Raw genomic sequence first — 13,196 nt, 5'->3', positions numbered from 1 at the left:
GTCATGTCTGGCAAGACCCTTTCTTTTTTGTTGTTGGTTTGTGTTGTTAACACGTTAAGCGCCCACCCTGTTTTGTCTTCTGGACGGAAGTATAGTGTCAGTCACTGGTGACTGACTGGGCGCTTAACGTGTTAATCCTCACCTGAGGATATTTTTTCCATTGCTCTTCAGAGAGAGTGGAATGGAGAGAACGAGACGGGGGAGAGAGAGAGTTAGAGTGAGAAAGAGAACATCGATGTGAGAGAGACACATCAACTGGTTGCCTCCCACACTCGGGGGCAGAGATCAAACCTGAAATTCAGTTCAGTGCTTGGGCCAGTGCTCTAACCACTGGTGAGGGCAAGGCGAGGTCTTCCTGCGCATACAGCCCCTAAGATTGACATTAAAAGGAAGCCAGAAAAAAGAAAAAACCCTGCCGAAGCCGGTTTGGCTCAGTGGATGGAGCGTCGGCCTGCGGACTGAAAGGTCCCGGGTTCGATTCCGGTCAAGGGCATGTACCTAGGTTGCGGGCACATCCCCAGGAGGAGATGTGCAGGAGGCAGCTGATCGATGTTCCTCTTTCATCGATGTTTCTAGCTCTCTATCCCTCTCCCTTCCTCTCTGTAAAAAATCAATAAAATATATTTTAAAAAAAAAAGAAAGAAAAAACCCAAACAGACAGACAAACAAACAAACAAAAAACACACCAACTAGTTTACTTAAGAACTTTAGGTGCTTCTAAGTGAAATGTGGAGGGAAAGCCCTTTGAGTAGATGAGGAGTCGCCGACAGTTGATAAAGTGACCCATTTGTGATGGGAGCCAGGAAGCCGTCAGAGGGAGGAAGCAGCCCGGGGGACCTGTGGCCTGAGAGCACACACAGCAGTACAGAGCGGAGTTGGTGCTTGGCCTACGGTACAGAGAAGTCAGTGGGGTCTGCTGTTTGAACACTTGGCCAGTTGTGGTTTCAGTCATGTAGGTGGCCCTCTTGTTGCTCCCTGACAGTGACCGTGCTGTTTGAAGGTGTCAGGTTCCGGGTTGAATGCTCACCCTCATTCGTGCTCCCTGCTGAGCTCTGGGGAAGGAGGGCCCTGGGGTGGGGTCACATCTTTCCACCCCGCTGACCGGTGACAGCCCCCAAGTCCCAACACAGGCAGGCTGAGCCTCTCCTCTCCGAACTCCATTACGTGCTGCCTCTACTTCCGCTGTCTCTCAGAGCTCTGCCTTCACCGGCTTAGAAGTCGGTGCCGTGAAATAGGTGTGTGTTCTCTTTGGAAGCAGAGATGAATGGGTGTGGAGTTAAGATGACAGCTTGGCTGCAGTTTGTGAATTCGCTGAGTTTGTAAATAGGCAAACTTGCTGGGCTTCGATAAACTTCGATAAACGCCGATAAACTTTTTTCCGGCGTTTTAAAAAGTCACTGTGGAGAGCATGAAGTACTCATAACCTCCAACCCAATCAATAAGAAGGTCAACAGAACACCTTGGCAGTCATGCTCAATGCTGAGGGCGTATCTGAATCATCAAGCATTCGAGGGTTGAAAGAGAAGGATTTGGACAACAAAACAGCGCCCACTTCAAGGCAGGTCCGGGAGAGGAAAACATTGGATGTCTGATTTTATGACCGGGAGACATCAATTCGGGGCCACCATAAACCTCTATCGAGGAGGAGGAAAAAGGGTGCCGGCACCATTGAAGCTACCTTTATTGACATCCGAATTGTGCCAGCAGTGCACCTGGGGGGGAGAGAGAGAGAGAAAGAGAGAAAGAGAGAGAGAGAGAACAAGAACACAACATTGATGTGAGAGAGACACACCAATTGGTTGCCTCTTCAAACCGCTGCTTCAAGAACCTTCAGTCTCATTGTGGGACCAAGCTAGTAAACGGGTGAATGTTTATACAAGTAGAGACCCATGTTAAGGGCTTGCCTTCTGTAACTGGCTCGAGGAACACAAAGCAGGACTTTATAAACTGTTGGCAGCCACTGCTGTTCACATACCAAATGCTGTTCAAATACCGAACAGTAATAATTAATACTCTCATCTTTGCGGGTTGACCAGTAGTTACGAAAGTGGTAGCTCCCATTCCACAACCTGAGGGTACATCCTTTGGCACTTTATTTCCTCAGATCCAGTGCCCACGTGCCTACCAGCAGGAAGTCCCTGTTGAAGCTCTCCCTCAGAGAGTCGAAGAGGGAATAGTGGTTGGTGCTTTTATACCCAAGTTGGCGGAGAACTTGAGTCTCATTAGCAATAAGGGCTTACCACCCACAGAGGTCAACAGATGACCCGTGTACACACAGGTGACGTGGAACGCACTGATGGAGACCCAGCACAGGCTACCTGCCGATGTTCTTGTGGGGGAAATGTCCATTCCTCAGGGCCGAGCGTGGCTGGGGGCACCTGCTCCTGACACCCAGTTCCTGCAGGTCACAGACAGAGCTGCTTCCCACTTCCCAGTCTGCCCAGGAAGGCCAGGCAGGACATGTTCTAGCTTCCACTTCTGCATCTTTCCACCCCTCAGGCTCATCTGGGGAGTGGGGGAGGGTGTCTAGCTACTTCTCTTTTTAAACCCTTAGCACACAGTCAGTCTTCTTACACCCTCTTCCCTACACTATAGCAGGGAAGTTGTTGATCTTTTTAGAGAGGCTGTCCAAGGAATTATAAATTATAAGAGTATACAGTCTGTAATTCCAAAGCTCCTTTTCTCTGCACTTTAAAAAAAAAAATTTTTTTTTTATTGACTTCAGAGAGGAAGGGAGAGAGAGAGAAACATCCATGATGAATCATTGATTGGCTGCCTGCTGCATGCCCGCTGCTGGAGATTGAGCCCACACCTGGGCATGTGCTCTGATCCGGAATCAAACTGCGATCTCCTGGTTCATAGGTCGATGCTCACCCACTGAGCCACGCTGGCTGGGCTGGCACTTCTTTTGCTGTAGAGAAGATGAGGGGGACAAATCTAATCCTGGCAGGGTGGTCCCGTTTTCTGCTATTCCAAACAACTCCACAATGCAAAACCATGTATGTACACAATACATGTGTGCACAGGCGTGAATATTTCTCTAGAGAATATCTAGATGTGGAATTGCAAAGTTGAAAAATAGGTGCATTTAAAATATGAATAGATATTGTCAGATTGTCCTCCAAAAATGTTGTTCCACTTTATACTCTCACCATACGTTTTGGGAGAGCCTGTTCACACTCTCACGGCACTTGTTATTGGCTTCCATTTGTGCCAATCTAATGGAGAAAAACTGGCATCTCGATGTACGTATGACCCCGATTCCTAGTGAGGTAAAGTATCTTTTTACATATTCGGTGGCTATTCCCATGTCCTCTTTTTTGTCATAGTTTCTACCCGTATTTTAAATTTAATGTGAATACATTTAACACTTCCCCATTGAATACGATGTTAATTATAGATTTATTGAAGTTAAGAAAATTTGTTGCTCTTTTTATTTCTCGTTTCCAGGAATATTTTTTTTAATCTCTTTAAGCAGAAATAGTGTTAAGTCTTAACAAATGCTTCTCTCAAATATGTTAAGATGTTATGTTTTTCCTTCCCTAGTCTGTTAACGCAGTAAATGACACAACCAGATTTTCTCATATTGAACTAGGGCTCTATGGCTGGAATAAACCCTGTTTGGTCTGACATATAAGGTTGCAGGTTGCTCACTTCACTAAACAACCCATCCACCTGGCAGCAGATGGGGGCAGTGCACAACCTTGACAACCATGCATCGTGGGTGGCCCAAGACAGACAGCTTTTTAAAGAAACACTGCTAGGTTCATATGCCAAACAATGAAGATCCTTTGCACTTATGGCATAGAAAATATGGACCTATATTTTTTCCCTTTGGTTGCCCTTATCCAGTTTTAGTGTCAGCATTATGGGAGTGGCACGAAATTGGGTAGTTTCCCATCTGCTTCTGTGCCCTGAAACATAGGCTTGTTAGGGTACCATGGGCATTTTCTGTTGTTGAAGGTCTGGATGCTCACCCTTATAACCAGCTGGGTCTTGTGTCTCAATCTTTGTCTGCTTGCCCCTTTAGTGAAAGGTTAATGATTTGCTCAGGTTTCACGTTAATATATGATTTGTATCATGCCTAGAGATTTGGGTGAGGAAGGAGTGGCCATATGAAAAGTTTATCATAATCGTGTGAAACCAAACAAACACCCTGCATGCATGCACTCAGTCTTCCACCTTGAACCGGAAGCCCCAAAGGAAAATTAAGTTAGAGCTAAGATCTCAGTAAAAATTAACGTCCTAGTATACCATGAAGCAGTCCTTGTATGATGTCTAAGTGTGTTTTCAACATAAAAGACATAAAAACAGCACTGAAGTGTTTGGAATAAAACATGCCAGTTCTTGTCATTTCTCGCCACCACTTTCAATCCTCTCTCCAGAAGGAACCTGCTGGCAGCAGTTTGTTGTAGATTATACATCCTTCCGGTCCTTCCGTGGCATCTGTACAAGAATTTGTATATAATTTGTTTATTGTTCCATTTATCCTCACAACAACCGTAAGAGGTCAGTGTTATTAACCCCATTTTATGGATGAGGAAACTGAGACCTGAGAAGGTTGGGTGATGTGCCAAGGGGCCTGCAGCTAATTTGTTTGAATCCCCGTTTCCCATTTTGAAAAGAGCCAGTGCTGCTCTTTCAGATTGAGACCCTACTCTTGAAAAAAAAAAATGAATGAGTGTTGCTCAGTGGTGTATTTCTCACAAACCCCAAATGGGGGGGGGGGGGGGGGCGGTCCCAAGGGACACTGGAATCTCTCAGCTCAGCTACACTCTCCCCTAGCAGCTGTGCTCTGGCCGGGAGACCTAAGTGGGCAAGGGCTTGGCCTGATCATTTGAATTTCAAGAGACCTTTCTCTGGATTTCAGATCTTCCCTCTTGCTAGGGTGTTTTGAGTCCTGTGAAAAGGCATCCTTGAAGTGTGCCTCCAGGATAGGTTTTCAGGTGCTGGCGACTCCATAGTTCCCCAACGTGCCCCTGGGACAGTCAGGGAGACCCTGACAGTGGCTTCAGCCCGGCTGAGTTTGGGGAGAAGCCAAGAGAAAGTGGGCGGTTTCCTGTCCATCCCCCCTCTGTTCTAGGAAACCGTAACTCTTTGATCTATCGATCTATTTATCCAGAAGAAAGGGTTGGAGCTGGTTTCACCTTCCCCATCTGCCAGCACCTCCCAGAATAGCCAGCGCTTCCTAATGGCGTACCAGGACCCACACACAGGCCACACTCCCTGGCCCAGTGGTTCTCAACCTTCTGGCCCTTTAAATACAGTTCCTCATGTTGTGACCCAACCATAAAATTATTTTCGTTGCTACTTCATAACTGTGATGTTGCTACTGTTATGAATCGTCATGTAAATATCTGATATGCAGGATGGTCCTAGGCGACCCCTGTGAAAGGGTCGTTCGACCGACAAAGGGGTCGCGACCCACAGGTTGAGAACCGCTGCTGGCCGGTCCCAGTCTATCGTCTAGAAGAGCCTGAGCCCCCCCCCCCCCCCATCCCCTGCCGAGGGTGTGGACAAGCCCCCGGAGGGTTGCGGCAGCTGTCTTCCCGCACGAGTCGCAGAAACGCGTTCCCCAGCCCTGAATGCATTTGCATCTCAATGTCTGCGGAGGCCTCTGAGGCCGAGCCCCTCCCCCACAGCCCGGCTCCGGGGCTGCGGCGGCCTCGGCGCGTCTGATTTGATGTCGGATTAACCAAGCGTGCAGCGCAGGCGGCCCGGGTGCACCAGAGGTTTGGCTAATTCACATTTAAATACCGCAGCCGGTCACGTGGCCTGAGCCGCGGCCCGGCCCCGCCCTCTGGGCCCCGCCGCTGGGCGCAGAAGCCCATCCGAGGGGGCTCCCCGGGAACCGTGCCCCCGGGGACCGACGGGGAGACCGGTAGCCTGGCCGCCGGGAAGGCTGGATCCACCCTTCACACAGGCGGCTGTCGCCTCCCTGTTGAAACGAAAGGGTCATTGTCTTCAACCCAACTCTTCTTCCACCGCGCATCTCTGAACCCCAAACCTAGGCCGGCTTTCACCAAAGATCTGCGGGTTAGGAAGAGATGACTATGAATCATCTTTCCTTCCCTAACAGGATTATCAAATTTCATGCAACATGTACCAAGAGCTGATATGTCAGAACATGAAAAGGGCGACGTACGCTTGGGTGGACACACCTGAGCCGGGTCCTTCAGAAGAGGGCTGGGAATTTGGGCCTCCTTTTCCGCAGGGAAAATGCCCTTAAATGTGACCACATCGTGTGTGTGTGTGTGTGTGTGTGTGTGAGAGAGAGTGTGTGAGTGTGTGTGTGTGTGAGTATGTGAATGTGTGTGTGAGAGTGTGTGAGTGTGTGTGTGTGCATATGTGTGCGTGTGTGTGTGTTTTCTGGCATATTTGTGCTTAGGGACTGTTTGCAGAAGAGTCTATGAAAAGGCAGTTTTCAATTTGCAATCTAGAATGAGCGGTCACACTGAAGTCCAAGATGAGTAACAGAAATAAACTGGAGATTTCTTTTTCATGTGAGCTGCGGGGCTCTAGCTGAATCTGTTATTATAAAAAGCCCTTCTGGGTTGAAACATGTCCATGTTATAATACTCAGACATTCTCTAAATTTAGTGTGTGTATGTGTGTGTGTGTGTGTGCGCACTAATTTCTGGTTTTAAGAACATTTTTCTTGGTCCAACATTTTGATTTAATGTTTACTGAGGTTAATCCAAGGTTCCCAGTTTTTACATAAAATTATCCAGTATCTTTTTTTCTTTGAACACGTTTAGACACTTCGGTTTCCCTTTTGCTCGGGGAGGGTGCTCCACCTTGGTGCCCTTGAGACAATTTTGTTGGCTAAGAGAGTTTATACTGGGCTCAAACTTTTCAACTTCCATTGTCCCTGAAATCATGGTAGCCCTGAATTTAAGGCTAGAGGATTGCTTCCAGATAGGTCTTCTCTTTCATATTCTAGCTGCTATTGAATGGCTAAGTGTGGAGTGGGCACACTTCTAAGGAATAGGGTCCTTTTGACTTAAAAAATGCTAATAAGTTGATAACTGCAATGACAGTGAGCCGCCTACAGAACCGAGAGTGTGGTTAGCCTTTGGTAACCTCAGCACAACTCACAGTCTCTCTTCACTAGGCGTGCAGTAATCTTTTGGGGGTAGGGTGGCTGTTTCACTTTTTGTCTTGCTTTGGCCCTCAGGAGAGAGACTGTGTGTGTGTGTGTGTGTGTGTGTGTGTAGCTCAGCCAGCACAATGATAATTGCTAACATTTCTTAAGTGCATATGATGAAGGCACTGTGCTGGGTATCTTACTTCTGTGATCTCACTTGATCTTCTCAGTCATCTCCAGGCAGTCACCCTTAGGACCCTCATTTTACAGTGAATGAAACCGAGGCTCTGAGAGGTTAAATGCCTTAAGGACACCAGGTCTTGCACCCACACCCTAACATAAACCATTAAAGTCTGCATCCGGAGCAGCAGCAGCCCAGAAACTGACCCCATGAAGCTACTACTGAAGTGAGCAGCTTCTGGTAATGCTGCTGCCTGCAGGGGACCTAAGCTCCGGGCAGCTGTGCCCAGGGGAACTAGCAGGTGTCCTGCCCCCTCCTCCCCCACTCCCCCTCCAGGCACCTCGGATGGGAGGATGGGCAAACCCAAGCAGGAAGCATCAGAAGAACCACCACTGTGTTGGCGGTTCTGCCTTTGTAAAAGCAAATATCAGTCTCCACGTCGTCGGCCAGGAAACAGGAACCTTTGACAAGATTGGCATCGCTGATACCTGGCCCGAGCGTGGCGTTCTCCTCCAGGCTATCGATTCTGCTCTATCTGCAGCCATTGCCAGCAGATAGGGTGTCTGCCTGGGAAGTGTGCCCTCAGCTCCATTGGCTGAGTGCAGGTGAATTCACCTGGACATTGCCGAATTTCACCTGCTACGGGGGCCGGGATTGCTGCCTTAGAGGGAGTTTCATTGATTTTATCTTAGAAGCCCGTGCGTGGGCTTCTAAAATCAGAAATGTGCCATAGCCGGTTCAGCTCAGTGGATAGAGTGTTGGCCGCGAGGACTGAAGGATCTCGGGTTCGATTCCCATCAAGGGCACGTTCCTCGGTTGCAGGCTTGGTCCCCAGGCCCAGGTCGGGGGGGTGGGGGGGGGAGGGGAGGGCATGCGGGAGGCAACCAATCGATGTGTCTCTCTTGCATCGATGGTACTCTCCCCCTCCCTTCCACTCTTTCTTAAAAATCAACGGAAAAATGTCCTCGGGTGAGGATTAACAAAAAAAATTATAAAATTTAAATTAAAACATTAAATCAGAAATGCTTACGAAGCCAGTGGCCACTTGGGAGGGTTTGTCGGAAGCAGAAGGCCATTTGTCCCCACCCCCTCTTCCAGAGCTTCCCAGTCAGTGTGCCTAGAATGGGTTGGAGCTGTGAGGGAGTACTGTTGTCTCAGTCCCAGGGTGACTGGGACCAGTCCTGGGGCAGTGGGATACCCCTGGCCTCTGACCACTGACGGCTTTGTCCCCGACCCCTGTGCGCTGTGCAAACATTGGCAGTTCCTGCCTCTGCCATGAAATGGCAAAGTTTGGAAAGGACTTCTCCCTCCTAGCCTTCCACTCACTTTGTCCCTGTCAGGGGCTGGTTTGTGCAGTGAACTCAAACCTAACTTTCTCTTTACCATTCTCCCTGTACCTCTCCCCCCTCCGCCTCCTCCTGTTTCCATGGCTAAAGGGCTGATGTCACTAACACAGCCCACCCACCGCCACAAGGTGGGTAGCCCTGACCAAGACTTCCTCGCACCTCGAGGCTGTCTCCCCGGCAGAGGAAGGAAGAGGCCTGAGGCCCTGTCAGGGGCAGTTCTTGGTCCGGGGTGCCTGGACCGCTCTGATGCGCAGGTCCTGCTCCTCCCTCCCCGAGGAGCCCGACACATCTTACCTGGATTGTGAGCAAACTTGGTTGAGGGGCTAGAGTTTTCCTCCGGGGGCTCATCTTTGTGTTTGGGGCCAAGCAGACCCTGAGTGAAGAAAGGTCATAGCTCATCTAGTTAGCATTTGCCTTGCTGGAGGCCACAGGAGGGGGAGAGGGGGAAGCTGGAGGCCACAGGACAGGGGGAGAGAGGGAAGCTGGAGGCCACAGGACGGGGGGGGGGGGGGGGGGGGGGGGAGGGGGGGAAGCTGTCCTGGCCAAGAATCCACAGCTGAGAACTTCCCCAGCACCATGTGGAGCGCTGCTTTGATTGTCCCTGTGTAAAGACCCCCGTTGTACACATGCCAGAAAGGGCTGGAAAATACTCATCACGGTGGTCTCATTTTACTGTCTGAAATTTGTTTTTATTGTGGCGTAATTACTTTCACAACAGAAAAAAACCCCACCCTGAATAAAGGTATAGTTTTTAAAAACCTCAACAGCCTGTCCGCTTCACACCTTCTACGCTGCCTTTTGATGACATGTGAGATGCATGCAAATGAGCACATGACAGGCTGCCAGTTGCCGTGCGGCTTCTGAGCCAGCAGCTTGGGTGTGTGTGCTTAGCAGGACCGTGTCTCGGTTCATCTGTTCCCCATGCTCCCCTGCACGCACAGCTGGAGAGGACTCGTGTTTCTCCGAACAAGGTGCCTGTGATCCCGACCACACCTGATCGAAGCTTCCACACCTTCACCAGCGCCCTCAGAAGGACGAGGGTCTGAGAGGAGAGAGAGCCTGTCCTGGGGACCAGACGCCCACCTGTGCTGGCAGGAGCTGGCAGGCCAGCGGGGGAGCCAGCTCCTGTGGGTGTCTTGGACCATGTTCTCCTCGGCAAGACAGAACCTCTTCCTTTTCGGTCCTGGAAACCACCCTAGAAATCAGCAGAAGTGCCGCCTGGCTAGATGTGCCCACACGTACGAATGGTGCGGTTAGTGGTCTCTGTAGGAAGTCCGGGCTTCTTGTAGGCCGGGAAGCAGAAGGCGGGCCGCTTGCGTGTGCAGCTCCAAGTGTGGCCTCCAAGAGAGCAAGCAGTGGGGTGCCAGGCGCTCTGAGGGCCAGAGCGTCTGTGTGGCTGCTTCCTCATCTGTGGTTAGTTGTGCTGGGTGGCAGCTAGGGTCTCTTTTACAAAAGCGGCCCAGGAAAACAGCTCAGCCTCCCTAAGGCCCCCAAAGAACTAACCCCCAGGGTGCAAGTTCTGGTGCAGCAGCGGCCAAGGTTCCTGTCTCCGTGGCCTCTAGCGTGGTTCTCTCCAATAGTCAGTGGGGCGCATCTGCCCCAAGAGCCAGAGATCTGAGCGGGGAGTGGGCTGGAGCCAGGTCTGGCTGGTCCTAGGAGGAGGCACTGTGTCCTCCCTGGCCTGTGTGGAGTGGTTGCTACTGTCTTCTGCTCTGGGCTGCCTGGCATAGGGCCCATGTGCAAGGGCCACCTGCAAAAGGGATTATCCTCCGGGGAGACTGCAAACCAAGTTGTGATCTCATTTGCGCCGGCGCTGGTCTCCCTGGGTGGTCCCAGGATCCCTGTGCTGGCTGCAGGGAGTGGGGAGACACCACCCAAGGCTCTGGGGTCCAGGAAAGGGGACTCTTTCTGCACCCGCGCCCCCTGCACACACCCCCCCCCCCCCCCCCCCCGCTGGTGACATGTAGCTATTCTCATGTGACGACTGTGTGGCTTCCTGGAGGAAAGAAACTTGCATAATCAGATAGAAATGGGAACCTGGGAAAATAACTCAGTGCAGCATTTGGGGGTTGGGCAATGAGTTGTCTGGAAGATGTTGGGCCCTGAGAGGAGGGTTAGGGTGAGGAACCAGGTTTCCTCTGAGTCATGGCTAAGACCTAAGGGGGGTCCCTAGAGCTTGAGATTTTGGAGGGACCAGGAGGCAAAGGGACCATGTCTTCCTGTCTGCCACCCGTCGGACTAGAAGTCGGGCGTGGGGCTCACCCTGGGAGGGGTAGAAGTTTGAAATCATTCAGCCTGAAGCTCAGGCTGCTGCAGCTCCAAGCCCCCAGCCATTCCCCGTTCCCCCAGAGCATGAGATCGGGCCCTGTGTCCTGGTGACTCCAGAACAGGAATGATTCCCTTTAAAAAGGCTCCTTATAGAACTCACCGGAGCCTGGGCCAGGCAGGGCTGGAGGCTGCCTCTGGGGGAGGGACGCCTCCGAGACCAGATGGCCCCTGAGCACTGGCCCAGGTGGCACTGCGGGGGAACTGGGACTCCCCAGACACAGGGTCCTTCCTTAGGAAAGTGAATCTCAGGTCTCACCAGGTGGTGGTATCTTCGCCCAGTGGCCTCTGTCTCTGTTCAGAGCACAGATAATTTTCTAGAAAGTTCTGAGTGTGCTGGTCCTCTTCTTTAGGGCCAGAGCAGTGGAGACAGGAACATTGGGATGAAGCCAATGTAGAGCTGATACCCCAATTTTTTCCTCTGCATTCCCCTGAGAGATTAGCTAAGCGATAATTTTCCTTAGCAGGGTCCTTCAAGACTTGGCTGAACCTGGGCCAGGCAGGGCTGCTTTGATGAGAGACATGCTCAGGGGCTGGGTAACCCTTGCAGCATTGGCAGCCACCGGGGACACTCCAGGGACGGGCCTCAGGCCCACGGAGTCCTGGGAAGACTCCAGAGCTTGTCAGACTCTAGTTGAGGAGAATGAGGGTAGGGGTGCATCCTGTGCCTTCTTTGCCCAACACATGCCCTGGAGGTAGCGTTAAGAGCTCTGCCCGTGCCGAAACCGGTTTGGCTCAGTGGATAGAGCGTCAGCCTGCGGACTGAAAGGTCACAGGTTCGATTCCGGTCAAGGGCGTGTACCTGGGTTGCGGGCACATCCCCAGTAGGAGATGTGCAGGAGGCAGCTGATAGATGTTTCTCTCATCGATGTTTCTAACTCTCTATCTCTCTCCCTTCCTCCTTCCTCTCTGTAAAAAATCAATAAAAATATATTTAAAAAAAAAAAAAAAAAAGAGCTCTGCCCGTACACTCATATTGGTATCCGACGCCAGTGCTACCTGGTGTGCTCGGGGACTCGGCTCCCTTGCCAGTGAAGAATCTTGTGATGCCAAAGGCTGGGATGCTCTCTGCAGGGTCGTGAGCGGTGGATGGGTAGGTGCCTCAGCTCAGGCTGCTCTAGCAAAATGCCTCAGGCTGGGTGGCTTCAGCAGTAGACATTTATTTCTCACAGTTCTGCAGGCCGAGAGGTCCCAGGTCGAGGTGCCAGCATGGTTGGGTTCTTGATGAGGGCGCGCTTTCTGGCTTGTCGTTTGCCCCCTTCTTGCTGTGTCCTCACATGGCAGGAAGAGAGCTTTGGTGTCTTCCTCTGCTTGTAAGGGCACTAATCCTGTCATGGGTACCCACCCTCATGACCTCATCTAAGTTTAACCACCTCCCAAAACCCTTACCTCCAAATATCATCACAGTGAGGGTTAGGGCTTTTATCTGCGGATTTGGGGGAGACATAAACATTCAGTTCATAGCAGTGGTTGGGGAACTTCGGCTCTGGACCCAGTCAAATCTAAGTGTGAACTTGACTCTGTCACTTACTGGAGATGTGACCTTGAGCCTCTACTGTAAAGTGGGAATAATGATCGTGTCTTTCACACAGAGGGGTCATGTGTTAAAAATTAGAGTGACGTCAAAACAGAGAGGAGACGGATGGTTCTGGAGTTAGGGTGGGGGATGGGGACATGCGGGTCAAAGGGTACCAACTTTCAGGTATAAGATGAATGAGTTCTGGGAATCTGATGTACAGCATGGTGAGTATCGTTAACAATCCTCTATTGCAGTGATTTTCAATCTTTTTCATCTCACAGCACACATAAACTAATGACTAAAATTCTGTGGCACACCAAAAAATATATTTTTTGCAGATCCAACAACAACAACAAAAACAGGTATAATTTTGATTGATTCGTACCAGATGTTGTTGTGTTGGCCGTTGTCATTTTTATTTAACAACCTCAGGGAAAAGAGGTCAGTGCCCCTGACTAAGTAGTTAGGTATTACATGTTGTAAAAATTCTTGCAGCACACCAGTTGAAATTGTATACTTGAAATTTTTTTACTGTATACTTGAAATTTTCTCAGAGAGTAGCTCTTAAATGTTCTCATCACACCCACAAAAAGTAACTGTGTGAGTCGTGGATGCATTGGATGTGTAAACTAATCTTATTGCAATCATTTCACAACACCTGCTTGTATCAGATCATCCCGTCGGATACCTTAAGCGTACACAATGTTCTTGGTCAGTTGTATCTCAATAAAGCTGGAA

The 13,196-nt window shown here is 50.4% G+C and overlaps 1 protein-coding gene across 2 annotated transcripts in view; it reads left to right on the top strand.

Moving 5' to 3' along the window:
• The window catches only part of ABR (ABR activator of RhoGEF and GTPase), a 188,960-nt gene that overhangs the window by 19,974 nt on the left and 155,790 nt on the right, over nt 1-13,196 (top strand). The window lies entirely within an intron of this gene.

The sequence above is a fragment of the Myotis yumanensis genome, unplaced genomic scaffold, assembly GCF_028538775.1.
Source record: "Myotis yumanensis isolate MYYU_CA2020_CCGP unplaced genomic scaffold, mMyoYum1.0.hap1 SCAF_16, whole genome shotgun sequence".
NCBI lineage: Eukaryota > Metazoa > Chordata > Mammalia > Chiroptera > Vespertilionidae > Myotis > Myotis yumanensis.
This window is presented reverse-complemented; position numbering and strand designations above follow the sequence as displayed.